Source organism: Oncorhynchus kisutch, linkage group LG20 (assembly GCF_002021735.2).
Source record: "Oncorhynchus kisutch isolate 150728-3 linkage group LG20, Okis_V2, whole genome shotgun sequence".
NCBI classification, from domain to species: Eukaryota; Metazoa; Chordata; class Actinopteri; order Salmoniformes; family Salmonidae; genus Oncorhynchus; species Oncorhynchus kisutch.
Window position 1 is genome coordinate 26,792,474 of NC_034193.2, and position 26,277 is coordinate 26,818,750.

General features: G+C 42.6%; 1 protein-coding gene across 4 annotated transcripts in view; it reads left to right on the forward strand.

Annotated features, from left to right (window-relative positions):
• The first annotated feature begins 9,341 nt into the window (after positions 1–9,341).
• svild (supervillin d) overlaps positions 9,342–26,277 on the forward strand; it is a 112,914-nt gene continuing 95,978 nt past the window's right edge. Inside the window, exon 1 of one of the 4 annotated variants that reach the window (XM_020453836.2) lies at positions 9,342–9,754. The gene's annotated coding sequence lies outside the window, so the exon portion shown is untranslated. Of the gene's footprint in view, positions 9,755–16,316; positions 16,423–26,052; positions 26,228–26,277 lie in introns of those variants that run through there. The other 3 variants (XM_020453841.2, XM_020453837.2, XM_020453838.2) reach the window with 3 other exon arrangements.

The following is a 26,277-nucleotide window of genomic DNA, read 5'->3' on the forward strand; positions in this document are numbered from 1 at the left end:
ACTGGTGTAACAACAAAAATTTAACAAAGTCGATATAGCTCATGGAAGACCTCTTTCCTCATCACCATGTTGTTATATATTTTTTTGCTCCTTTGCACCCCAGTATCTCTACTTGCACATTCATCTTCTGCACATCTATCACTCCAGTGTTTGATTGCTAAATTGTAATTATTTCGCCACTGTGGCCTATTTATTGACTTACCTCCCTAATCTTACTACATTTGCACACACTGTATATAGACTTTTCTATTGTGTTATTGATTGTTTGTTTGTTTATCCCATGTGTAACTCTGTGTTGTTTGTTTCGCACTGCTTTGCTCTATCTTGGCCAGGTCACAGTTGTAAATGAGAACTTGTTCTCAACTTGCCTACCTGGTTAAATAAATGTGATATTTATTTAAAAAAATATATATATAAGGTTCTAGAAACACAACAAAGTCAAGGAGAGTAGACGGTCTGTCCCTTCCACTTTTCTCTCTCCTATCAAAAAAGCTGCTTGGTTTGATGAACCTCGTGTTTGAGGTCCTCTAAATCTGACTCAAAGGTCTGAGCAAAGGCAAACAGAGGCTCCCCATTCAAGAATGCTGTACTCTTTGGGTTGAGAGACTGGACCCCCATTATCTCGCAATTCTTCTTTGAAAAACGCCTCTGCAGCTCAGCTGTAAGACTGTCAAGCACCTGATAAAAGATAGCTCTTTGGAAACTCACCATCACTCTGGTCACTATTTCTATGTCCTATAGTGCTCATTATCAATGAGTCGTGAAATCTTAAGCTTGTTTAGGCTGTCTTTTACACACTGTTTGTACACTTATTTTGCAGTGCTCTGCAATCTCTTCAACCTCCTTCTATAGTTCCCCATAGTAACCCTCACTTCTGTAGTCCTGTAATGGGTCTGTAAAGGCACCTACTAGATCCACAGCCCTAGCTAGGCCAAGAGAGCTTGATTGGAGCATGCAGAAAGACATTTGGCATCACCAAGCACATTACAAAAGGTAACCAAAAGTCCTATGAAATGTAAATCTATCCGAGAAAGAATGCCGCTTGCCTCCACTGATCTATCACCACTATTTTTAAGTGTGATATCCTGTAGCACTCTCAGAACTGCTGGAAGCCTGTCCCTCAGATTACTGCATGCCATGTATCTGCATGCCCACCTTACATCTGTAAGTCTCTGTAGTTCCCTGGGATGCTGCTGTGGATACAGCTCTTTCTGAACTCCAAGCCACTTGAGATGAACGCACGAGCCAGATACAAAGTTATGAAGCTTATGCAGGAGAGCAAAAAAGGATCGACAAGAACCAAATTCAAACAATGTGCACATAAAATGCAAATCTTGCACTGTTTTTAACCCGTGCAGACACACCAGAATGCCTTCCACTCATGACAGATGCACCGCCATAGCCTTGCCCCACAAGATTATTTCTGTAGCCCAGACCATGTTTTTCAAGGCAATCAATTTTCATTTTTGTGAGACCTACTTCATCTAAGCTTTCAGCTGACTGAAAGTGTAAAAAACTTTTGTGGATGGCCCCGTTGTAATAGTAGCTCACTGTCACGTTCATCGTCAAGGAAATGACCGGACCAAGGTGCAGTGTGGTAAGCGTTCATTCTTTTATTTTAAATGTCTCCAACAAAACTGTTAACAAATCATTAAACAACTAAACAAATGTGAAGCTCTGAAAGGCTATACATGCCACTATCAAAGACAACAACCCACAAATGAGACGAGGAAAAAAGGCTGCCTAAGTATGATTCCCAATCAGAGACAACAATAGACAGCTGTCCCTGATACCCGGCCAAAAACAAAGAACCAGAAAGCATAGACTTTCCCACCCGATTCACACCCTGACCAAACAAACATAGAGAATAAAAGGATCTCTACGGTCAGGGCGTGACACTCACAACTAAAGACATTTGTTATTTTTTCTTTAAATCTTTGGTTTCATATGCAATTACAATAAAACCTTCACTTTCTTTTACTTCGCTTATGATTTCCCTTTGTACCATCTCAGCTAAACCCTCAAGAACTTTGTTCTGGATTTGGTGGCTTGTGTACTTAGCATTGTCACATGCATGCATCCTTTTCTCTATGAGAGGGTCATGCTTTGCTATTTCTTCTAAGATTGTTAAAAAATGACCCTTGTTGTGAGAGTCATCAGACTCTAGATGACCTCTCTGCTCTATATTTTGAGTGGCATTGAATAGGAGCACATCTGCAATTGTTTTAATGTAAGTACAGTTTTCCCCCACTTTCTTTTTCCGGTCCTCATTTATGACATTAACATTGATGAGTTGCTGTCAATAGCCCTTTTATGCTGATTCCAAGCATACATAGCATTGATATGATGCTCTGCCTTCGAATGGAGCTTAAACCCAGAATCTTTAAACAGCACCTTTTTCCAGTTACAAAAACCTGACTGTGATGTGAAGGTAGATTCAGGTGTATTGGGCAGAGAAAAATGCCTACAGTCGAAACAATAAGTTGAATCTTGATTTACAGAATATTCAAGCCATGAATTATCCTCCTACCAGGAGCTGTTGAAAGTCCTGGGAAATGTTTTCAAACACGTCTGTACAGGACCCACTTCTTTGGATCTTGAAATGTCTTAAATACACGTTAAATAATGTGTCATATCTCTACACATGTCCTTTTGGGTGCTTGATACCAGTCGGGAAGGGCTCGATGACATCTCCTGGCAGCTCTGGCTCACTGTCGTGTTCAGAGCCAGAGGTCTCTGTGTCATCCCTTGATACACACATATATATATATACACATATAAATAACACAAGAACCATTAGTGCATAATCACAATTAAAAATGACACAGCCATCAAAACAGGAACACACATGAATCAACAACCAACATTTTAAAGTGAGCCTGACAAAATCATCTATATACGGTTTTCTTCCGTCGAAGGAGAGTCGGACCAAAATGCAGCGTGGTTAATTCGATACATGTTTAATAGACGAAAGAACACGATCAATACAAAAACAATAAAAGCCGAAACAGCCTAAACTGGTGCAAACTAACACTAAGTCAGGAACAATCACCCACGAAACACTCAAAGAATATGGCTGCCTGAATATGGTTCCCAATCAGAGACAACGAGAATCACCTGCCTCTGATTGAGAACCGCCTCAGGCAACCATAGACTTTGCTAGAACACCCCACTAAGCCACAATCCCAAAACCTACGAAAAAACGCCATACAAAAACACAACACAAAATAAACCCATGTCACACCCTGGCCTGACCAAATAAATATAGAAAACACAAAATACTAAGACCAGGGCGTGACAACTGGTAGATGCTCTGACCTGGTGGTGGTAGACTGGGTCCTTGTGAAGTCTGACCACACTGACTCTGACTAGTCTCAGGTAGGGAGCTGCTCTGGGGTCCAGTGGTGATGCAAGGCCTGGGGTCTGTTTGCACCTGATCTGCCCGTTTGTGCTTCTTCAAAAAGAAGTCTGATATCTCTCCCTTTCTTTTCATGCTTAATTGACCCTATGCAAGAATAAGTACGTGGTTACTAAGGATCCAATTACCCACATTTTAGTCCAATCTCAATATTAACTACAAATCCCCATTATCATAACTGTACCTTAAAATCAACTACCAGCCTGAGTTACTCGTTAGTTGATGGCTAGCCCTACTCTGCAGTAAGTAACTTAGCTAGCTATAATTCCGTACACCTTTACGATAGCAAACAGGCTATCTGCAAATTGTGGTAATATTTTGAGTAACGTTAACAGATTGATAATAACAATAGTTTGTTTTTAGTTCAAGTACGAGTATCTAACTGAGTTAACATTAATGGATTCCCAATAGCTGAATACTGACAGCTGTAGTCTACAAATTACCCCACATTAGCTAAACATTCGTATACTGTAACTTCCGACACTGCACATTATATGCGTGTATTACTAGCACAGATGTTTTTATTTTTTATTTTTTTATTTCACCTTTATTTAACCAGGTAGGCTAGTTGAGAACAAGTTCTCATTTGCAACTGCGACCTGGCCAAGATAAAGCATAGCAGTGTGAGCATACAACAAAGAGTTACACATGGAGTAAACAATTAACAAGTCAATAACACAGTAGAAAACGAAGGGGGGGTCTATATACAATGTGTGCAAAAGGCATGAGGAGGTAGGCAAATAATTACAATTTTGCAGATTAACACTGGAGTGATAAAAGATCAGATGGTCATGTACAGGTAGAGATATTGGTGTGCAGAAGAGCAGAAAAGTAAATAAATAAAAACAGTACGGGGATGAGGTAGGTGAAAAGGGTGGGCTATTTACCAATAGACTATGTACAGCTGCAGCGATCGGTTAGCTGCTCAGATAGCTGATGTTTGAAGTTGGTGAGGGAGATGAAAGTCTCCAACTTCAGCGATTTTTGCAATTCGTTCCAGTCACAGGCAGCAGAGTACTGGAACGAAAGGCGGCCAAATGAGGTGTTGGCTTTAGGGATGATCAGTGAGATACACCTGCTGGAGCGCGTGCTACGGATGGGTGTTGCCATCGTGACCAGTGAGCTGAGATAAGGCGGAGCTTTACCTAGCATAGACTTGTAGATGACCTGGAGCCAGTGGGTCTGGCGACGAATATGTAGCGAGGGCCAGCCGACTAGAGCATACAAGTCGCAGTGGTGGGTAGTATAAGGTGCTTTAGTGACGAAACGGATGGCACTGTGATAGACTGCATCCAGTTTGCTGAGTAGAGTGTTGGAAGCCATTTTGTAGATGACATCGCCGAAGTCGAGGATCGGTAGGATAGTCAGTTTTACTAGGGTAAGCTTGGCGGCGTGAGTGAAGGAGGCTTTGTTGCGGAATAGAAAGCCGACTCTTGATTTGATTTTCGATTGGAGATGTTTGCAGTCTAGCCAGACACCTAGGTACTTATAGACGTCCACATATTCTAGGTCGGAACCATCCAGGGTGGTGATGCTAGTCGGGCATGCGGGTGCAGGCAGCGACCGGTTGAAAAGCATGCATTTGGTTTTACTAGCGTTTAAGAGCAGTTGGAGGCCACGGAAGGAGTGTTGTATGGCATTGAAGCTTGTTTGGAGGTTAGATAGCACAGTGTCCAAAGACGGGCCGAAGGTATATAGAATGGTGTCGTCTGCGTAGAGGTGGATCAGGGAATCGCCCGCAGCAAGAGCAACATCATTGATATACACAGAGAAAAGAGTCGGCCCGAGAATTGAACCCTGTGGCACCCCCATAGAGACTGCCAGAGGACCAGACAGCATGCCCTCCGATTTGACGCACTGAACTCTGTCTGCAAAGTAATTGGTGAACCAGGCAAGGCAGTCATCCGAAAAACTGAAGCTCCTGAGTCTGCCGATAAGAATATGGTGATTGACAGAGTCGAAAGCCTTGGCAAGGTCGATGAAGACGGCTGCACAGTACTGTCTTTTATCGATGGCGGTTATGATATCGTTGAGTACCTTGAGTGTGGCTGAGGTGCACCCGTGACCGGCTCGGAAACCAGATTGCACAGCGGAGAAGGTGCGGTGGGATTCGAGATGGTCAGTGACCTGTTTGTTGACTTGGCTTTCGAAGACCTTAGATAGGCAGGGCAGGATGGATATAGGTCTGTAACAGTTTGGGTCCAGGGTGTCTCCCCCTTTGAAGAGGGGGATGACTGCGGCAGCTTTCCAATCCTTGGGGATCTCAGACGATATGAAAGAGAGGTTGAACAGGCTGGTAATAGGGGTTGCGACAATGGTGGCAGATAGTTTCAGAAATAGAGGGTCCAGATTGTCAAGCCCAGCTGATTTGTACGGGTCCAGGTTTTGCAGCTCTTTCAGAACATCTGCTATCTGGATTTGGTTAAAGGAGAACCTGGAGAGGCTTGGGCGAGGAGCTGCGGGGGGGGCGGAGCTGTTGGCCGAGGTTGAAGTAGCCAGGCGGAAGGCATGGCCAGCCGTTGAGAAATGCTTATTGAAGTTTTCGATAATCATGGATTTATCAGTGGTGACCGTGTTACCTAGCCTCAGTGCAGTGGGCAGCTGGGAGGAGGTGCTCTTGTTCTCCATGGACTTCACGGTGTCCCAGAACTTTTTGGAGTTGGAGCTACAGGATGCAAACTTCTGCCTGAAGAAGCTGGCCTTAGCTTTCCTGACTGACTGCGTGTATTGGTTCCGGACTTCCCTGAACAGTTGCATATCACGGGGACTATTCGATGCTATTGCAGTCCGCCACAGGATGTTTTTGTGCTGGTCGAGGGCAGTCAGGTCTGGGGTGAACCAAGGGCTGTATCTGTTCTTAGTTCTGCATTTTTTGAACGGAGCATGCTTATCTAAAATGGTGAGGAAGTTACTTTTAAAGAATGACCAGGCATCCTCAACTGACGGGATGAGGTCGATGTCCTTCCAGGATACCCGGGCCAGGTCGATTAGAAAGGCCTGCTCACAGAAGTGTTTTAGGGAGCGTTTGACAGTGATGAGGGGTGGTCGTTTGACTGCGGCTCCGTAGCGGATACAGGCAATGAGGCAGTGATCGCTGAGATCCTGGTTGAAGACAGCGGAGGTGTATTTGGAGGGCCAGTTGGTCAGGATGACGTCTATGAGGGTGCCCTTGTTTACAGAGTTAGGGTTGTACCTGGTGGGTTCCTTGATGATTTGTGTGAGATTGAGGGCATCTAGCTTAGATTGTAGGACTGGCGAGGTGTTAAGCATATCCCAGTTTAGGTCACCTAACAGAACAAACTCTGAAGCTAGATGGGGGGCGATCAATTCACAAATGGTGTCCAGGGCACAGCTGGGAGCTGAGGGGGGTCGGTAGCAGGCGGCAACCGTGAGAGACTTATTTCTGGAGAGAGTAATTTTCAAAATTAGTAGTTCGAACTGTTTGGGTATGGACCTGGAAAGTATGACATTACTTTGCAGGCTATCTCTGCAGTAAACTGCGAAATCCGCCCCCTTTGGCAGTTCTATCTTGACGGAAGATGTTATAGTTGGGTATGGAAATCTCTGAATTGTTGGTGGCCTTCCTGAGCCAGGATTCAGACACAGCAAGGACATCAGGGTTAGCAGAGTGTGCTAAAGCAGTGAGTAAAACAAACTTAGGGAGGAGGCTTCTGATGTTGACATGCATGAAACCAAGGCTTTTTCGATCACAGAAGTCAACAAATGAGGGTGCCTGGGGACATGCAGGGCCTGGGTTTACCTCCACATCACATGTTCTCCAGTCCTCGTCCTCAATTTTGATAAATGTGCTGCCGAATGTCAAAATAAACGCTTATTTCAACAAGAGGTGAAATTAGATGTCAATCAGCATCAAACTGCCAGTAGCGAATTCAATTCTGGCATGGCACCCCGAGTGGCCATCAGATATCAGGGATGTCCAGTGCAAACCCAGGCACACCTCTGGTTCCACCCCTGACAACATTAGACAAACAGTCTGCTTAAACTAATAACACACAAATAATTATACGTTTTCATGTCTTTATTGAACACACTGTGTAAACATTCACAGTGCAGGGTGGGAAAAGTATGTGAACCCTTGTATTTAATAACTGGTTGACCCTCCTTTGACAGCAATAACCTCAACCAAACGTGTTCTGTAGTTGCGGATCAGACCTGCACAACGGTCAGGAGGAATTTTGGACCATTTTCTTTCCAAAACTGTTTCAGTTCAGGATAATTCTTGGGATGTCTGGTGTGAACTGCTCTCTTGAGGTCATGCCACAGCATCTCAATCTGGTTGAGGTCAGGACTCTGACTGGGCCACTCCAGAAGGCATATTTTCTTCTGTTGAAGCCATTTTGTTGTTGATCTACTTCTGTGTTTTGGGTCGTTGTCCTGTTACATCACCCAACTTCTGTCGAGCTTCAATTGGCGGACACATAGCCTAACATTCTCCTGCAAAACGTCTTGATAAACTTGGGAATTCATTTTTCTGTTGATGATAGCAAGCTGTCCAGGCCCTGAGGCAGCAAAGCAGCTCCAAACCATGATGCTCCCCTCCACCATACTTTACAGTTGGGACAAGGTTTTGATGTTGGTGTGCTGTGCCTTTTTTCTCTCCACACATAGTGTTGTGTGTTCCTTCCAAACAACTAAACTGTAGTTTCATCTGTCCACAGAATATAAAGGGAGAGAGTATAAAGGTTGAAAAAAGACAGGACGGGTGCATCATGTTACACGAAATCACATAAGCATACTTGATAGGCTAGCAAGCCCTCTTTGACGTAATATTCTGACTTGATTGGCCTCTTTCAACTGACTCAACTTGAAGTTGCATCATAGAGAATTTCTATGGCAGAAGTGGATGCTGAGTTCGAATCAAGCAGCGTGTCGAGCAAAGTTGGTGAAGACGAATGTTCTGAATGGACAACAGTAGTAGCAAAAACTGGAACAAAAAAGGAAATTGTCTAACGTTGGAGTGGAGGATGCGTGTATGAATGATAATGAATCTCTTATTGTTGGGATGTGTTTGTTGAGTAAGGATGCATATGTGGGAAACCCGTTTGAGGTGTTGAAAATGGTGAAGTATGCACTGGGAAAAGTGGAGTCTCTCAGAGTGACCAGGAGTGGTCTTATTAAGATTAATTGTATTTCTGAAGAACAAAGGAAGATTGCAGTGAGCTTCAAAAGAATCCGAACAACAGAAGTTTTGTGTTTTGAACTTGGGAGTAGAGCATCCGCCAAAGGAGTCATCTCAGGAGTGACGACGGATGTTCAGGTTGAATACCTGAAGAAAATTCCTGGTGTAGTTAGTGCCCTGCGTCTGTTGGGTGAATGGAGAAAAATAAGAAAGTCTGTCAGTTCTGTTGTTTTGTGATAAAGAGCAAATACCTACGCATGTAAAGCTTGGTTATGTAAGATATTCTGTAAGAGCTTTCGCCCCCAAACCATTGCAGTTTAAGAATTGTAAAGGATTTAGCCAAGTTTCAAGTGTGTGTAGACGGACAGAGTATATTGAAGAACGGTGTGTAGAAGGACGCCAGTATTGCAATTGTGGTGGGAATCATGATCCTGAGCTCCTGGAGTGTCCTGTCAGGGTGAAGGACATTGAGGTGGCAAAAGTTAGAGCGATCAATTGAAAATTGATCTCCTATGCGGAGGCAATTAAAATAATTGAGAAAACAAGTGATGCTAGTGAAGATTTGGTAGTGGAGGTTCCCTCCCAGGTTCGTTTATTTATTTATTGCTTTGGTAGTTTTTTTTGTGTGTATTTTGTTCCATTTTTGGGAATCCTGTTTCCATCCCGCACAGTAGGTGGCAGGATGCACATAAAATTGTGCGATCGCCAATATACCATAGAAGAAGAAGTAGAAGCTGTAGTGTCTTGTCCGCGAACAGCAGGAGTGGGCGGGCTTTCAAGTTTTGAAGCTATTGGAAAGTAAAATACACACCACACTTCAAAATCGTAGGGCACTGGGTAGGCTTTTAGCACCCGATGTGGTTGTGTATTTGGAGTTTCTCATCGCCACTTCCAAGTTACCGTGGGAAAGTCACAAACTACAGTATCCTAACTGTAGGATATATCGTAGTAGGATTTATTTAACAACAGTTGAAGCCTGTTGCCTCCCGCTGTTGGACAAAACGGCATTTTCATTGCATTTTCATTCGCTCTAGCTACAGTTTCAGAGGACTTGGAAGTTTAAATTCGTGAATTAAAATCGAAAGAAAACCCACCTGGCCGTCTGGTAACTGGTTCAACAAACTGCAGCAGAAGGGGAATGTGGTTTGTTGACGATAGCCAATCCTTCCGTTGGCTGTTCTCCATTTGAAAAACAGGTATGTAGGCTAGATATTATGTAGCAATTGATCTGTTTTGAAGTTACGCGCGCGTTTCATGAATTAATATATACACATTTCAGTTAGTCATTTTCCTTCGTTTGTAAACCATTTTTCTATAATTACATTTGCCATTTTCCTATTAAAAACACACGTCACCAAATTACATCACTACAAACACTGCACTGTAATTGAGTGTTTCTTAATGTTGCCAGTTATGTTCTAGTAACTGTTCTGTGATATTGAAAGATGTCATTCAATTGCCTAAAAGACAACTTGTCTGCATAGATTTTGTCGGAGAAGTAGGTCTACTGCTGTAGTCTACTAAACTGATCTGTATATATAGGTGGGTGTGTGTATTTTGTGTTACGCTCAAAGATCAACTGCTCACTCAGACTTTGATGTTAAGGGCAACATTGTGGTGTAGATGGTGGGAGGGATGAACAGTAGACCGGGTCCAGGGGTACTCCCCCTAATTAAAAAAATACAATTTATAACGAATTTCCAACAATTCTACAGTTTAGAATAAAATAAAATAAAAAAAACTTTACTTAACTAGGCAAGTCAGTTAAGAACAAATTCTTATTTACATTGACGGCCTACCAGAAGGCAAAAGGCCTACTGTGAGGATAGGGGCTGGGATTAAAAATATAGGACAAACACACATCATGACGAGAGACCTAAGACAACAACAGCATGGCAGCAACACATAAAAACACAACATGACAGCAACATGGTACAATCACAAAACATGGTACAAACATTGGGCACAGACAACCGCACAAAGGGCAAGAAGGTAGAGACAACAATGCACCACACAAAGCAGTCACAACTCAGTAAGAGTGTGCATGACTGAGTCTTTGAATGAAGAGATGGGGATAAAACTGTACGGTTTTAGTTTTTTTTCCAGTCTCTAGCTGCAGCATATTGAAAAGAGGAGCGACTCAGGGATGTGTGTGCTTTGGGGACCTTTTAACATAATGTTACTGGCAGAACGGGTGTTGTATGTGGATGATGAGGGCTGCAGTAGGTATCTCAGATAGGGTTAGTGAGGCCTAAGAGTGTTTTATAAATAAGCATCAACCAGTGGCTCTTGTGACGGGTATACAGAGATGACCAGTTTACAGAGTAGTATAGACTGCAGTGATGTGTCCTATAAGGAGCATTGGTGGCAAATCTGATGGCAGAATGGTAGAGAACATCTAGCTGCCCAAAAGCACCCTTACATGCTGACCATACCACTCGTGTCGCGTGCTAAAATAGAAGTTGCCTCTCCTGCCTCTCCCATCTCCTCATTGGTTTATAGAAGCAGATACCCACGTGGGTATCTCCTCATTGGTTATACCCACGTGGGTGATTGAAAGACGAACTGAGGTCGGTCGTCGTCATGGTAATACTATTAGATGCCAATCTCCATATAAAGTCCAAAGAAGAAAAAGCCTGGAAGGAGGTGCGATGACTAGAAACAATTCGGTTGACAGTTTTATGTGTGGATTAATTGGCAGCGTAGAGGACCTTGTGCATATCAGGTAAAATAACTCAACATTTATATCCCAGGACAAATTAGCTAGCAACAGCAAGCTAGCTAGCTAAATTGCCATAAATGTTTAATGCTTTTCGACCTGTCCCCTAATTAATATAATTGGTTTTGAGTTTGTTTTGATATTTCAACCTGTGTGTCGTGATCGCGTTTGTTGTGGGGGGACAAAATCAATTTGCACTCGACCGGTTTGGGTACGATGTTACCTGCCGACCTATAAATTACATCTCCTTAATCTAGCATGGGTAGGGTGGTCATCTGAATCATGGTTAGTTAGACAGCTGTTGTAGAGGCAATCAAGTCTAGATTTAACCTTAGCCTGCAGCTTTGATATGTGCTGAGAGAAGGACAGTGTACCGTCTAGCCATATTCCCAAGTACTTGTGAGGTCACTACCTCAAGCTCTAAACCCTCAGAGGTAGTAATCACACCGGTGGGGAGAGGGGCATTCTTCGTACCAAACCACATTGTTTTGGAGGTGTTCAGAACAAGGTTAAGGGCAGAGAAAGCTTGTTGGACACTAAGAAAGCTTTGTTGTTAACACAAAATCCGGGGAGGGGCAAGCTCTGAGTGTAAGACTGTATCATCTGCATATGGATGAGAGAACTTCCTACTGCTTAAGCTATGTTGTTGTTGTAAATAGAGAAGAGTGTGGGGCCTAGGATTGAGCCAAGGGGTACTCCCTTGGTGACAGGCAGTGGCTGAGATGGCAGATGTTCGGACTTTATACACTGCACTCTTTGAAAGAGGTAGTTAGCAAACCAGGCCAAAGACCCCTCAGAGACACCAATACTTCTTAGCCGGCCCACTAATGAAATGATCTACCGCAGTGGTTCCCAAACTTTTTATAGTCTTGTACCCCTTCAAACATCAACCTCCAGCTGCGTAACCCCTCTAGCACCAGGGTCAGCGCACTCTCAAATGTTGTTTTTTGCCATCATTGTAAGCCTTCCGCGCACACACTATACAATACATAAGAATGAGTGTGAGTTTGTCGCAACTCGGCTCGTGGGAAGTGACAAAGAGCTCTTATAGGACCAGGGCAATAATAATAATAAATAATTTTGCTCTTTATTTAGCCATCTTACATATAGAACCTTATTTGTTCATAAAAAATTGTGACTAACTCACCACAGGTTAATGAGAAAGGTGTGCTTGAAAGGATGCACATAACTCTAGAATGTTGGGTTGTATTGGAGAGGGTTTGTCTTAAATAATTTTCACACACAGTCTGTGCCTGTGTTTAGTTTCTTGCTAGTGAGTGCCAAGAATCCACTCTCACATAGGTACGTGGTTGCAAACGGCATCAGTGTCTTGACAGCGCGATTTGCCAAGGCAAGAAACTCTGAGCACCGCTCATGAAATGGATAAAGAATCAAGTTGTTTGTCGTCAGTTTCGGGAAAGTACCTGCGTAATTGAGCACCCAGCTCACTCAGGTGCTTCACCATATCACATTTGATATTGTCCATAAGCTTGAATTCATTTGCACACACAAATCATACAATGATGGAACGACCTGTGTGTTGTCCTTGTTAATGCAGACAGAGAAGAGCTACAACTTCTTAATCATAGCCTCAATTTTGTCCGGGACATTGAATATAGTTGCGGAGAGTCCCTGTAATCCTAGATTCAGATCATTCAGGCGAGAAAAAACATTGTGTGAGGAACTCGTCATCATGCAAGCGGTCAGACAATTGAAAATTATGGTCATAAAAACTTTAAGCTCGTCTCCATTTAAAAAAACGTGTCAATACTTCTGTGCTGGTATGTTATAAAAGTGTTACATGGTCGCTGCCTGTATTGCATAATGCAGAAAATACACAAGAGTTCAGGGGCCTTGCTTTAACCATTTTTCGCGGTAGTGTCCAAAACGTCTTTCCAGCTGTTGGGTATTCCCTTGGCAGCAAGAGCCTCTCGGTGGATGCTGCAGTGTACCCAAGTGGCGTTGGGAGCAACTGTTTGCACTCGTGTTACCACTCCACTATGTCTCCCAGTCATGGCTTTTGCGCCATCAATACAGATACCAACACATTTTGACCATCAAAGTCCATTTGACGTCACAAAGCTGTCCAGTACTTTAAAACTATCCTCTCATCCTCTTCTGCAAACCAGGACAACATGTCTTCCTTAATTGCCCCCCCCCCATAAATGTAACGGGCATATACCAGGAGCTGTGCCAGACCCGCCACGTCTGTTGACTCATCCAGCTGTAACGCATATAATTCACTAGCTTGTATGCAAAGCAGGAATTGTTTCAAAACATCTCCTGCCATGTCACTGATGCGTCGTGAAACAGTGTTGTTTGATGAAGTCATTGTCTGTATAGTTTTTGGCCTTCTCCCCCAGCATTGTCCCAGCCTTATCTGCGGAAGCAGGAAGAATGAAGTCCTCCACAATAGAATGGGGCTTGCATGTCCTAGCTACTTGGTAGCTCACTATATAAGATGTTTCTAACCCCTTCTTATTAATGGTATCTATTGCTATACATGACTTTCGAGTAGTAATACATCTTTATTCTGGCTCAAACTCCCATGACTTATTTTTCAAATGGTCATGTTTCATTTCTAAATGTCTTCGCAAGAGTGAAGGTTTCCCGTGAGTGTAACGGTTAATGTGATTGGATGTTAATTATTTGACTAGGCTACCTGTATTTGACATTGTGTTGTTTTTTTCACTGGACACTAGATGTTTCACTGCCAAAAATACAATTAAACCGAGGCTACTCAGCTGAGAAAAAAAAACCTCACCCAAATGTATAGCCACGTTGGAAAATATAAATGTACTGTTTGAAAATGTGAATTACAAAAAAAAAAATGTTCTTCACATTTTTAATTGCGTACCACTTCCCCAGTTTGGGAATACCCGGTCTACCGTATCAAAAGCTTTGGCCAAGTCAATAAAAATAGCAGCACAACATTGCTTATAATCAAGGGCAATCGTGACTTCATTTAGGACCTTTTAAGGTTGCAGTGACACATCCAGTTTGACATGACTTATGCCTTTTCTTGAGGGTTATATGGAGGGATATTTTGAAAACACAGTGTAAGTGGAAGGATAAGTCGCCACGATCACTAATGGAGGTATTTCAAGGCAAATATTATGAAGACACAGTTGAGTTGTATTATGATGCACACATGCATATTTATTTACATTTAGAACAAGAACACACAAAAAATGAAGACTGAGTTATATTATAGTTAGAGTTTGCCTACCTTATGCCCAGTCCCTATATATGTACCATGGATAAAGACTGACACTTGTGTCATGTTTTTAAAACTCATTTCATGCAATTCTAAACATTCTGCCATTTTGCTTTTGAAGTGTTAATATCCCCCCCCACCCCCCTTGGCAATTTTGCCTGTGCTTAATGTTGTTACATATTTACATAGTCTGGAGATATGTGAGTCCTTGTGGCTTCCTTCTTTGTTTAGTTCCCATGATAGTAATACTAGATCAGGTAGCCTACTGTGAAGATGTAGATCTTGTTCAGTGTTTTCTATACCCCGAACAGTCAATCTATCAGATACTCAATGCATTGAGGAAGTAATATTTCACAATATTGTCAAAGTATCTGCAACTGCAATCAACAGAATATTCCAACTGAATAACACATCATTAGTATGTGGCCAAATGGTCTTAACTTCTCACGCCACTATTCCATGTATTCTGCTTGTATCAATACAGTGAAGTGCCAAACTCTTCTAAAACAGCTGCTAGACGAGAGCTCCATTGAATGTGAATGTCATTCATGCACCGCACTGTTGAATGGAGCCCATACACTGAATGAGCTCAACGTCATAAAAGCTAACTCTATTCTTGTTTCACCCACTGTATTGGCCTTGGCGGTGTGCCCAGAAAACTACCCTAAGTGTTTTGGTTGACAGAGCATATACTTTAGTCTTGGACAGCCTGGGTTCTCCTCAAGCAAGGGAGAGACAAAATCTCTGCAAACAATGACTGCGAACGAGCAAGCAGGGGAAGTGTTCTTAAACACACCTGTGAAATCAAAGTTAAAGAAGCAAGATAAAACAGAACAAGAATGTGCTGTAGGCCTAGTTGTTTCATACTGTAGTAGTAAGATGTAACATAAGGCAGCCATTTTGCCATAGGAGTGAATGTTTGAGTGCGGCATGAGCTTAGTTGGCAAAATATTATTTTGCAATCAAGGCATTATCTGTCCATATAGCAGCTCCATGCAAACTGTATGAAACAAGGTACAAGTAAGTGTAGTGTGTGTGAGAGTACTGTGCACAATGTGTGTGCACGTGTTAGGCTGGTTTTGTGCAGTACATTTCTGTCAAGCACTTGTGTGTTATGTCATCATGATACTGTAGTTAAAGGCATGCACTGCTTTGGGCTGGATGTATTTGTGTATAGTTCATATTTGCATAATCTATGAGCTGAATTACTCTCACCTCAATTAGCCACATAATCCCACGTTTGAAAGCAACTGTTTTATGGAAGAGGTGCTGTGCCATTTTACCTACATCTCCCCCACATAGGCCAGCCCCCTAGAAATTTGAGTTCTAGCCGATGAGATCCAGCCCCTCGGCATTTGAGTGACAGCTAGTAAGAATCACACACAGCCGAGCGAGAGGGGGAGCAATGACGTGCTGCACATATCTGCAAATTGTTCTCTTACTAAACTGCCTTTATCACACTGCTACTACAATTCTTATTTTTACTCTGACTGTTGGTAGTTTTGTAGCTACACTGTGGACATAATGATATTTAAGGCAGACTAATTTTATCATGGATAAAGTAGACACATCTCTGACAGTACTAGCTATGTCACAACAGGCCTTCCGGCCATATCATACCCAACCATCGGCTGGAGTTAAGCAAGAAGGGGAGAAGAATGTTGATGGTTGTCTTGATATGCCACATTGTGATTGGGTAAAAAAACAAAAAAAGGGTTTTCATAATGACCTACTACATGCGCATACAAGGCCTTCTTGCCCCAGAGAGAACATTCTAGCTAAAACAGTGGAACATTTCCAAGCAGGGAGCGGCACTCGTTTTCTCTGACTTTGTTTCTCTGTTTTACCCATCCTTTTATTTTGACCATGTAAATGGATTGAAGACTCCAAACAAGGTGACATTGACTCCATTGTTTGGCAGTTAAGTGGTAAGTGTCATCATCACTCAGCTGAACGTGTGACTGTGGTCCTGGGTGGTGTTGGGTTGCGTATGCAGGTATCGGTCACTCAACAAAGGGGGGAATGATGAGGTGGATGAGGGTGGCTGGTGAGCCCTATGTTGGATGAAGCTTGGTTTGGCACACCTGAAGTGCTCCGCTAAGATAAGGGGGTATTGAATTTGTTTGATGTTGACAGCTCTCACTTTGCAATGGGGTTGACTTGTTGCTCAAGCCATATGGCTATTGACACTGCTAACATTCCGGTCCCTGACAGACTGTTACATTTTTTTTGTTTTTTGTTAGGACACTAGATGAAGTTAACACCTCTCCTTTGGTGAAACTGCCTGAGATTAAACCTGTTTAACCTCATCCACTAATATCCTTCATTAACATTGTATGACACATATGGTTGCAAAGGGTCTGAACAATTTCAAAGTGTTGGAAAATTTCCATGGTAAGTTAAGCCCTGGAATTTGGGGAATTTTGCTTTAAAAAAGTTTTTTGTGCCATACACAAGGCAATTCTAGGTCTTGTGGCATATTTTGATTAAATTATCCCCAATTTAATGGAATTGCAACCCTCTGCATGCACAGTGAATACTTCCATCACATGTACAGCTGATTCTGAAGATCTTGCACACTAATGAGATGCTATTGAGCCCACATTACTACACTGTCTGAGACAATGACTACATGCTTTCTGGTAAGTTTTGATTACAATATTGGGAGGGGTGAATATATTTTATATGACATGCATGATTTTTTTTTTTGTCAACTAGTAAATCGTAGACTACAGCAAAGTGTGTTTTAATCATTTACAACTTAGTAACAATTTCTGCTAGTTGGTGTTTTCTACCATGTGGGTTTTAGCTTGCTTGATCCTGCTAAATGAGTGTTAATTCACCTGTTTCCATACTTCTTTAATTTTAAAACATTTATCTTACAAAGGAGTTGTTTAATCTAACTGCTTAACTATTTATCTGTGTGTGGAATATAATTTAAAAAATAATAATAATTTTAAAAAAAATTCTAGTCTTTAACAGGAAAATGCCACTATCTGATGTCTGGAGACATTTCACTGCAGCCAATGTAGAAGGAAAAGCTGTGTACAGTTGCAATTACTTTGCCACATCATATGTGAAGAATGCAACAAAGATGCAGAATCATCTGGCCAAGTGCATAAAGTTCCATCAGAGCTCACAACAAGCAACCTCTCACTTCTATTCCAGGTGAAAATGATGAATCAGACACCTTACACGGAACCCAAACCAGCTGCGCGCGTGCACCATCGTGCATAAATGTATTTTGTCTCCCCACACCAAACGCGATCACGAAAAATATCAAAACAAACTCTGAACCAATTATATTAATTTGGGGACAGGTCGAAAAGCATTAAACATTTATGGCAATTTAGCTAGCTGGCTTGCACTCGCTAGGTAATTTGTCCTATTTAGCTAGCTTGCGGTTGCTAGCTAATTTGTCCTGGGATATAAACATTGAGTTGTTATTTTACCTGAAATGCACAAGGTCCTCTACCCCACCAATTAATCTACACATAACGGTCAACCGAATCGTTTCTAGTCATCTCTTCTCCTTACAGGCTTTTTCTTCTCTTGACTTTATATTGTGATTGGCAACTTTCAAAAATTAGGTGCATTACTGCCACTGACTTTGTTTGTCTTTCAGTCACATATAACAAATGAGGAGATGGCATGTGGGTATCTGCTTCTATAAACCAATGAGGAGATGGGAGAGGCAGGACTTGCAGTGTGATCTGCGTCACAAATAGAACTGACTTCTATTTTAACGCTTGGCAATGCAGACGCTCGTTGGTGCGCACAATAAAATTATTTTGCGACGCGAGCAGTGTAGTCAGCCTGTTATCGCTAGCAACAGCTCATGGACTCAATTGAGGAATGTCGTCAGAGAAATGCTGACGAATGTCTTGCTTGAGCTGTGTATGCAACAGGGTTAACCTCTGATGCTCACATGCAATGTGCATTGGAAGAGATTACAGAATGTTCTTCGCCCAGCATTCACCCAAACCAGACATCCTTGTTCTACTCATTTGCTGGATGTAAATTCAAGTGAAGGTATAGCAAATCATAGAGAAAGCCGACTGTATTGCAATCATCTCTGATGGGTGGTCGAATGTTTGTGGGAAAGGAATAATTAACTACATCTCCACACCTCAACCAGTATTCTACAAGAGCACAGACACAAGGGACAACAGACACACCGGTCTCTACATTGCAGATGAAGGCAGTCATCAATGACCTTGGACCACAGAAGTTATTTGCACTGGTGACAGACTGCTGCAAACATGAAGGCTGCTTTGTCTAACGTGGAGGAGTCCTACCCTCACATCACACCCATTGGCTGTGCTGATCATGCATTGAATCTGCTCCTCAAGGACGACATGGCACTGAAAACAATGGATACACTTTACAAGAGGGCCAAGGAAATGGTTCGGTTTGTGAACGATCAAGTTAAAGCTGCAATCTTCCTCACCAAGTAAAGTGAGAAGAATAAGAGCACCACATTGAAGCTGCCCAGCAACACCCGTTGGGGCGGTGTTGTCATCATGTTTGACAGTCTCACGGAGGGGAAGGAGTCTATCCAAGAAATGGCCATATCACAGTCTGCCGATATGGACAGCCCCATCAAGAGGATCCACCTGGATGATGTATTTTGGGAGAGAGTGGTAAGCAGCCTGAAATTCCTGAAACCTATAGCAGTAGCCATTGCACGGATTGAGGGAGACAATGCCATCCTGTCTGATGTTCAGACTCTTGCAGAAGTAAGAAAATAAATCCGTACGGCCCTGCCCACTTTACTGTTGCTCCAAGGATTGGAAACTGCAGTTCTGAAATGCAGAAAAAAGTGGGACAACTTCTGCCTGAAGCCCATACATGCTGTAGCATACATGTTGGACCCCAAGTATGCTGGCAAGAGCATCCTGTCTGGTGCAGAGATCAACAAGGCCTATGGTGTCATCACTACTGTGTCTCGCCACCTTGACCTGGATGAAGGCAAGGTTCTTGGCAGTCTGGCAAAGTACACTTCCAAGCAAGGGCTTTGGGATGGAGATGCAATATGGCAGTCATGCCAACTTATCTCATCAGCCACCTGGTGGAAGGGACTTTGTGGATCTGAGGCTCTTTCCCCTGTTGCCTCCATCATCCTCCTAAGCCCACTAACATCAGCCACCTCCGAGTGCAACTGGTCCTTGTTTGGGAACACACACACACACCAAAGCACGCAACAGGCTGACCAATACAAGGGTTGAAAAATTGGTGGCCATCCAGGCAAGTTTCTGGCTTTTTGAGCCTGACAGCGAGCCATCCTCAACAAGGTTGGAAAGTGACAGTGAAGATGAGTCTTCAGAGTCTGATGTTCAAGAGGTGGACATTGAGGAGGTCCAGGGAGAAGACATGGAAGCCTGGGAGGAAGACAACCAAAGCTTTACTTCCTAGACTATAATTTTACAGATGTATGTTAAATGTTTTTGGGAGATACGATGGATCCTTGGGGATCATTCAATATTCCCCTTTTGGTGTTCAGTGGAATCATCCCATGTGAAGAGTCAACTCATTTTATTCAAGTTCAATTTGTAACAATTGTTCTGTCTCCATATGATATTGTACATATCCAATGCAAAAAACATCTACATTTTTATGGTATTAATATTAATTTGTGTATATTTCCAGTAATTTAAATACATTTCCACAAAATTTTCACCTCTGAATATTCCCCAAAATGTGCAACCCAAATGACACCTGACATAAACATTGGCTGGCTTTGGTCCATTGCCATCAGGCTCAAGGGCCATTAGTGTACCTACATTAATGCAGATGACGCAGTGATGTATTGCACTTAATGCAAGTATGACGTCAAGGATGAATAGCTAGTAACTATATACTGAACAAAAATATAAGCGCAACATGCAACAATTTCAAAGATTTTACTGAGTTAAAGTTAATGTAAGGAACAGTTAATTGGAATAAATTCATTAGGCCCTAATCTATGGATTTCACATAACTGGGCAAGGGCGCAGCCGTGAGTGTGCCTGGGAGGATGTAGGCCCTTCTACTTGTGACCTAGTCCCACCCACTGGGGAGCCAGGCCCAGTCAATCAGGCTTTATTACAGACCGATATACTACTCCGTATCATCAACTGTCTGGGTCACGATCCCGCAGGTGAAGAAGCCGAATGTGACGGTCCTGGAGTGGTTACACATGGTCTGTGTTTGAGGCCGGTTGGACGTATTGCCAAATACTCTAAAACGGCATTGGAGGCGGCTTGTGGTAGAGAAATTAACATTCAATTCTCTGGCAACAACTGGTGGACATTCCTGCAGTCACCTTTGGCAGCGATTACGGTCTACTCTTCTTGGGTATGATGCTACAAGCTTGGCACACATATATTTGGGGAGTTTCTCCCATTATTCTCTGCAGATCCTCTCAAGATCTGTCAGGTTGAATGGGGAACGTCGCTGCACAGCTTTTTTCAGGTCTCTAGAGATGTTCGATGGGGTTCAAGTCCAGGCTTTGGCTGGGCCACTCAAGGACATTGAGACTACTATGTCTTGGCTGTGTGCTTATGGTCGTCGTCATGTTCGAAGGCAAACCTTAGACTGGGGAGCGGAGGTCCTGAGCGCTCAGGAGAAAAAGTGATATTTCCTTAAAAAAAAGATTTATAATAAATTTGCACATTTTCTAAAGACCTGTTTTTGCTTTGTTGTTATGGGGTATTGTGTGTAGATTGAAGGGAAAAAATTTATTGTATCCATTTTAGAATGATGATAAAATGTAAAAGTCAAGGGGTCTGAGAACTTTCCGAATGCACTGCATGTTATAAATGCATACTATATTGTACATGCAATACGTTTAAAGTTGTGGATGGGCCACAGGAAGATCAGAATATTTTTTTATTCCGAACGACACTTGTACTTGACTGTACAGGAACAGTCAAAATCAATAACCCTGATTAAGCCTGCATTTCTTGATAGTTCAGAAACAAGTGCCCACTGGATATTCAGTAGTCAGTAGGCACTTTGAGAACGTTTGAGAAATCATATGCAACTGGTCATTTAAAGATCATTTCCTGGATTGTGAGGGGCTTAAATGAGCCCAAAGCCTAATTTAAATGCCTTGATATATTACATAGGAATACATTGTATATTGTTCAACTGCAAAATTAAAATAAATAAAAAATGGCCAAACTGCAACCTTTTTAAACAAATCCCCCGACCCATCCTTTTTCCTCAGCAGTCAAGGGGGGGCATAATGGCCATCTCGGCAGGCAGTTTCACTCTGTAAATATTTACAGTGAGTGGAGGGGATGTGACAATATGAGCAATAGGAACTCCCAGGGGAAGGGTGCTTGGGTTAGCCAGGAGGCTAATCTCCTCTAAGACATATTTGTAAATCTCGCTAGTAGTTTGTAAAGCGGCCACTCTCAAAAAGAAGATAAGCTAATTTGGCCTGTGATTTAGTTCTATGTGAAGTGTGTGAATTCAGTAATTGATGACAGTGACATTGAACATATGTTGACAATCAGTCCAACTATGATTTGAAGTGTATATATCTGGACAGCATTTCCGATACAACAAGCGACACTAAGACTAATGTCTGACTGCATATGGAGTCATAGTAAAAGCCTTGTTTGGGTCTCTGGATTGTTCTCTGTTGAAGTACTGCAGTCCATACATGACACTTGAAAAACATTGTAGTCGAATGGACAGAATGTCCACTTCATCTAATTGGCCTCTCATTCATACTTGGGTCATTATCCAGCCAACCGATGATCATCATCAAACTTTTCATAAGAGGGCACAAACTCTGACGTAGCTCTGGTGGCGATGCAAATGATAGACCCTTTTATTTCCATTCAGGAAATCTCACATTACAAGAGAAACTCCTGCATCAGCCTACGTATGTTTCCAGTTTCTACATAGTTCATATTTAGCAAGTAGGCTATGTGATTTTGTTGTGTTTCAATGGGAATTAACTGTTAATCCCACATCTGGTAATTCCTTCCTTTAGCATGTAGTTGAGCTGTGGTTGATTTTTATAAAAGTCAACTGTTAGGCCTGGTCCCATAAAGGTTCAGTTTGTTCGACTGTATCTCTGGGCCCTAACCCATCCACTGCAAAGTAGGCTATCAAGTACAAAGTAGGCTAGCTGATTTTGTTGTGTTGTCCAGAAGGGTTCAAATCTGATGTACTGTATCTCTGGGATTTGCTGACCCATCCCCCTCTGCCTGTACAGCAGACCCCCTAACGGCGACCCCTCGTTAGAATTCCAGCAGTCCAGATGGTGTCTGGTGGATGCCCCGAGACCCCATGAGTTGGATAGGCTGGATGAATCATTCCACCTCGCTGTGCCCCCCCCCCCCCCCCCCTCACTATCTGCCTCCTTTCTTCCTTCCTTTCCTCTCTCTCCATCTCTGTCTGGATGTCTTTGTCCTCTACAGTAGGCCAGACTGAGGCTGATAAGTGACATTCGCCTATATCTAACCTTTTTTTTTTTATATCCTAGAGTAACCACCTTTCCAATTTAGTCGGTCAGTTTTTCCAAAATGCAATGCAGCCCCCCCCCCCCCCCCCCCCCCCCCCACCATTGTAAAAAAATATACATATTTTGGAAGCTATAGAAATACATTTTATTAATCATGTCTACATTTGTTTTTGCCACTATTATATTAAACACCCTAAAGCATATTTGTTTTAATATGTGAGCTGAACTTAATTATATTAAGATATTTTCCTTAATGTATACTTTTTTGAAAGTTCTAATGCTACTGTCTCCACTACAACAAATTTTGTTAAATACATGTAATTTTGTCCTTTTAATATCTAATTGAAATACTGTAGAATTCCTTTCACTATTAGGGAGGACTGCTCTTTCTGGGGAGTGCCAATATGGCTGACCGGTGGTTTCAAAGCCTGTCATTTGCCAGTACACAGCATCAGCAATCCAGGGTTTATAGAAGTCATTGAAGGCTACTCAAGCCAAGGTAACCCAGTGCAATTTTTATTTTTTTTACAAAGGGTGTTTATTTGATGAAGGGTGCGGACATGTGGTAGTAAGTTACTACATTGCTCTCATAAGGACTTCCTGTGTGTCTACTCTGGCTGCAGTAGCTCTTTGAGAGCAGTCCAGCTGGGCACGCCACGCATGGTAGGAGTTTGTCTGAGCGCCGGTTACGGGGAATTCCTGATCTGCCAGTCTGATAATGGACACAAAAACACACCACCCTTCCTCTCTGATGATAATGCAGTGGCTTCAGAAAGTATTCATAACCCTGGACTTGTTCCACATTTTGTTGTGTTACAGCCTTCATTTAAAATGTATAAAATTTTGTTTTTGTCACTGGCCTTCACCCAATACCCCATAATGCCAATGGAATTATGTTTTTAGACATTTTTACAACTAAAAAATAACCCCATATATTATGGCAAATAAGTTCAGGATAAAAAATCTGCGTAACAAGTAGCATAAGTTGCACTACTGTTTTAACATGATTTGAATGACTACCTCATCTCTGTACTCCACAATTATCTGTAAGGCCCCTCAGTTGAGCAGTGAATTTCAAACACAGATTCAACCACAAAGACCAAGGAGTTTTTCAAATGCGTGTTCTCTTAAAGTAGGGGCCCCTATTGGTAAAGCAGACGTTGAATATCCGTTGGAGCATGGTGAAGTTACTAATTACACTTTGGTTGGTGTATCAATACACCCAGTCACTGCAACAATACAGGTGTCCTAATGCCGTTGCCAGAGCGGGAGGAAACCCCTCAGGGATTTCACCGTAAGGCCAGTGGTGGATGTAAAACAAGTTTAATTGCTATGATAGGAGAAAACTGAGGATTGGGTCAGCAACATTGTAGTCACTCCATAAGAAAAGACAAAATTTCTAGAGGAAACCCTGGTTGTCTGCTTTCCACCAGACACTTGGAGATGTCACCTTTTCAGCAGGACAATAATCTAAAACCAAGGCCAAATCTACACAAGTTGGTTACCAAGAAGACCGCGAGGGGTCCTGATTAGCTGAGTTACAGTTTTGACTTAAAGACCTGAAAATGGTTGTCGAGCAATGATCAACAACCAATTTGACAGAGCTTGAAGGATTTTGAATAGAATAATGGGACAATGTTGCACAATCCAGGTTTGGGATGCTCTTAGAGACCTTACCCAGAAAGACTCACAGCTGTAATTGCTGTGTGCTTCTACAAAGTATTGACTCAGTTGTGTGAATACTTTTGTTAATTAGATTTCTGTATTTCATTTTCAATACATTTGGAAACATTCCTAAAACATGTCTTCACTTTGTCATTATGGGATATTGTGTGTAGATTGGTGAGTAAAAATATATATTTAATACGTTTTGAATGCAGGTTGTAACACAAAGTGTAATGAATACTTTCTGAAGGATCTGTAGGCCAGCAGGACGTCTGTGTGTGTCGTAATGGACTGTATTGCGTACTTCTGTGTGGTACTTTCTACCCTTGTCTACAGCACAGTGTATATGTGCTGCTGTGCAGATATTGGTCCATCTTTTTGTGTTTTCAATTCATTTCCTTCACGTTTGACTAAGGCAAACAGAAAGCCGGAAGACTGGGACAAAGGGGATCACTAAGAAACCAGAGCACAAATCGAGGAATATAATTGCTTTTCCATTGGGTGGTGTTGTGTGTAAACCACATTACCACAGTGTGTATTTGGGAAACAATAGCCATTGTCTCTCAAAGGCACTCCTGAGGAATTAAAGGAAGCAACCCACTTTTTCAGCGTAGCTACAAGCTTTCACTGTATCAGTAAATAAAACAGAACCCAGTCAGTTCAAAAATACATAACTTTACAGTTATAAAGGCAAAATGGAGATGAGGGGCATGACTAGGCTTGGTTGTTATGTCAACAGCAGACAGTGGGTGGCTGGTTACAGTCAGTGGGACTGTGTGGGTTAAAGGGATCTGGCTGGGGAGGAGTGTGTGTGTGTCTGTGTTTGACGGATTTGCCTCAGACCTTGTTTTTACCCCGTCCTGCGCTCCCCTTTCAACCTCCTCACCCCAGTATCACCAGACAAGGGCCTCTTGGCACCCTGGTGACTCATGCCTCACAAAACAGAAAATCTGCCCCCTTCCCCAGCCCCCCCCCCCCCCCCCCCCCCTTCCCCTCTCTATTCCCACCAACTAAAGCACAAGGAAGGGATGAGTCACATCAATAAAGGGGCCTGCCATGCAAAACCCGCCCAAGCTGTCAGCGTTCCCTTTTAAAGCTCTTTATTAGCAGAATAACGTCTTGGAGGAGTGGATACTAGTGTTAAAAGTCTCTGCAATTGTAATTAAGCCCTCGTTTTGCAGATGATGGCACTCTGGGCCCTTAAACTGCCATACGATGAGCATCAGCCTCTATGGCTTTGTAATGGGAAACACATTGGTTTTCCAGTATGCGGTCTATTACGGTATGGGGTGGAAATGCATGGCACCATGGCCCCGCCCCAATGGCGTTTTTCGCCTGTGGTTGGTTAAATAGTTTTGGCCTAAGCTGCTGCTTAGCACATGTAGATGTCAGATAGCGTTATTGGATTACGGGCTGATGACCCATACTGAGCTTCGTCTCCTCGCTGCCTGGTCACATGACCCGTCTGGAATCGCACACTGCTAGAAACGGGACAGGAAACTCACCCACTTTTGCTGCTGTCCGGAGATGTGCGTCTACCGGTCTTAGCACCCTTTTCTTAAAAACATTATTTTCAACTAGAGGCATAGTGTAGCCTACAGGAAAAGGTAAGGCTATATTTTTCCTAAGATACTGTAATATCTCAGTGGCATACCCT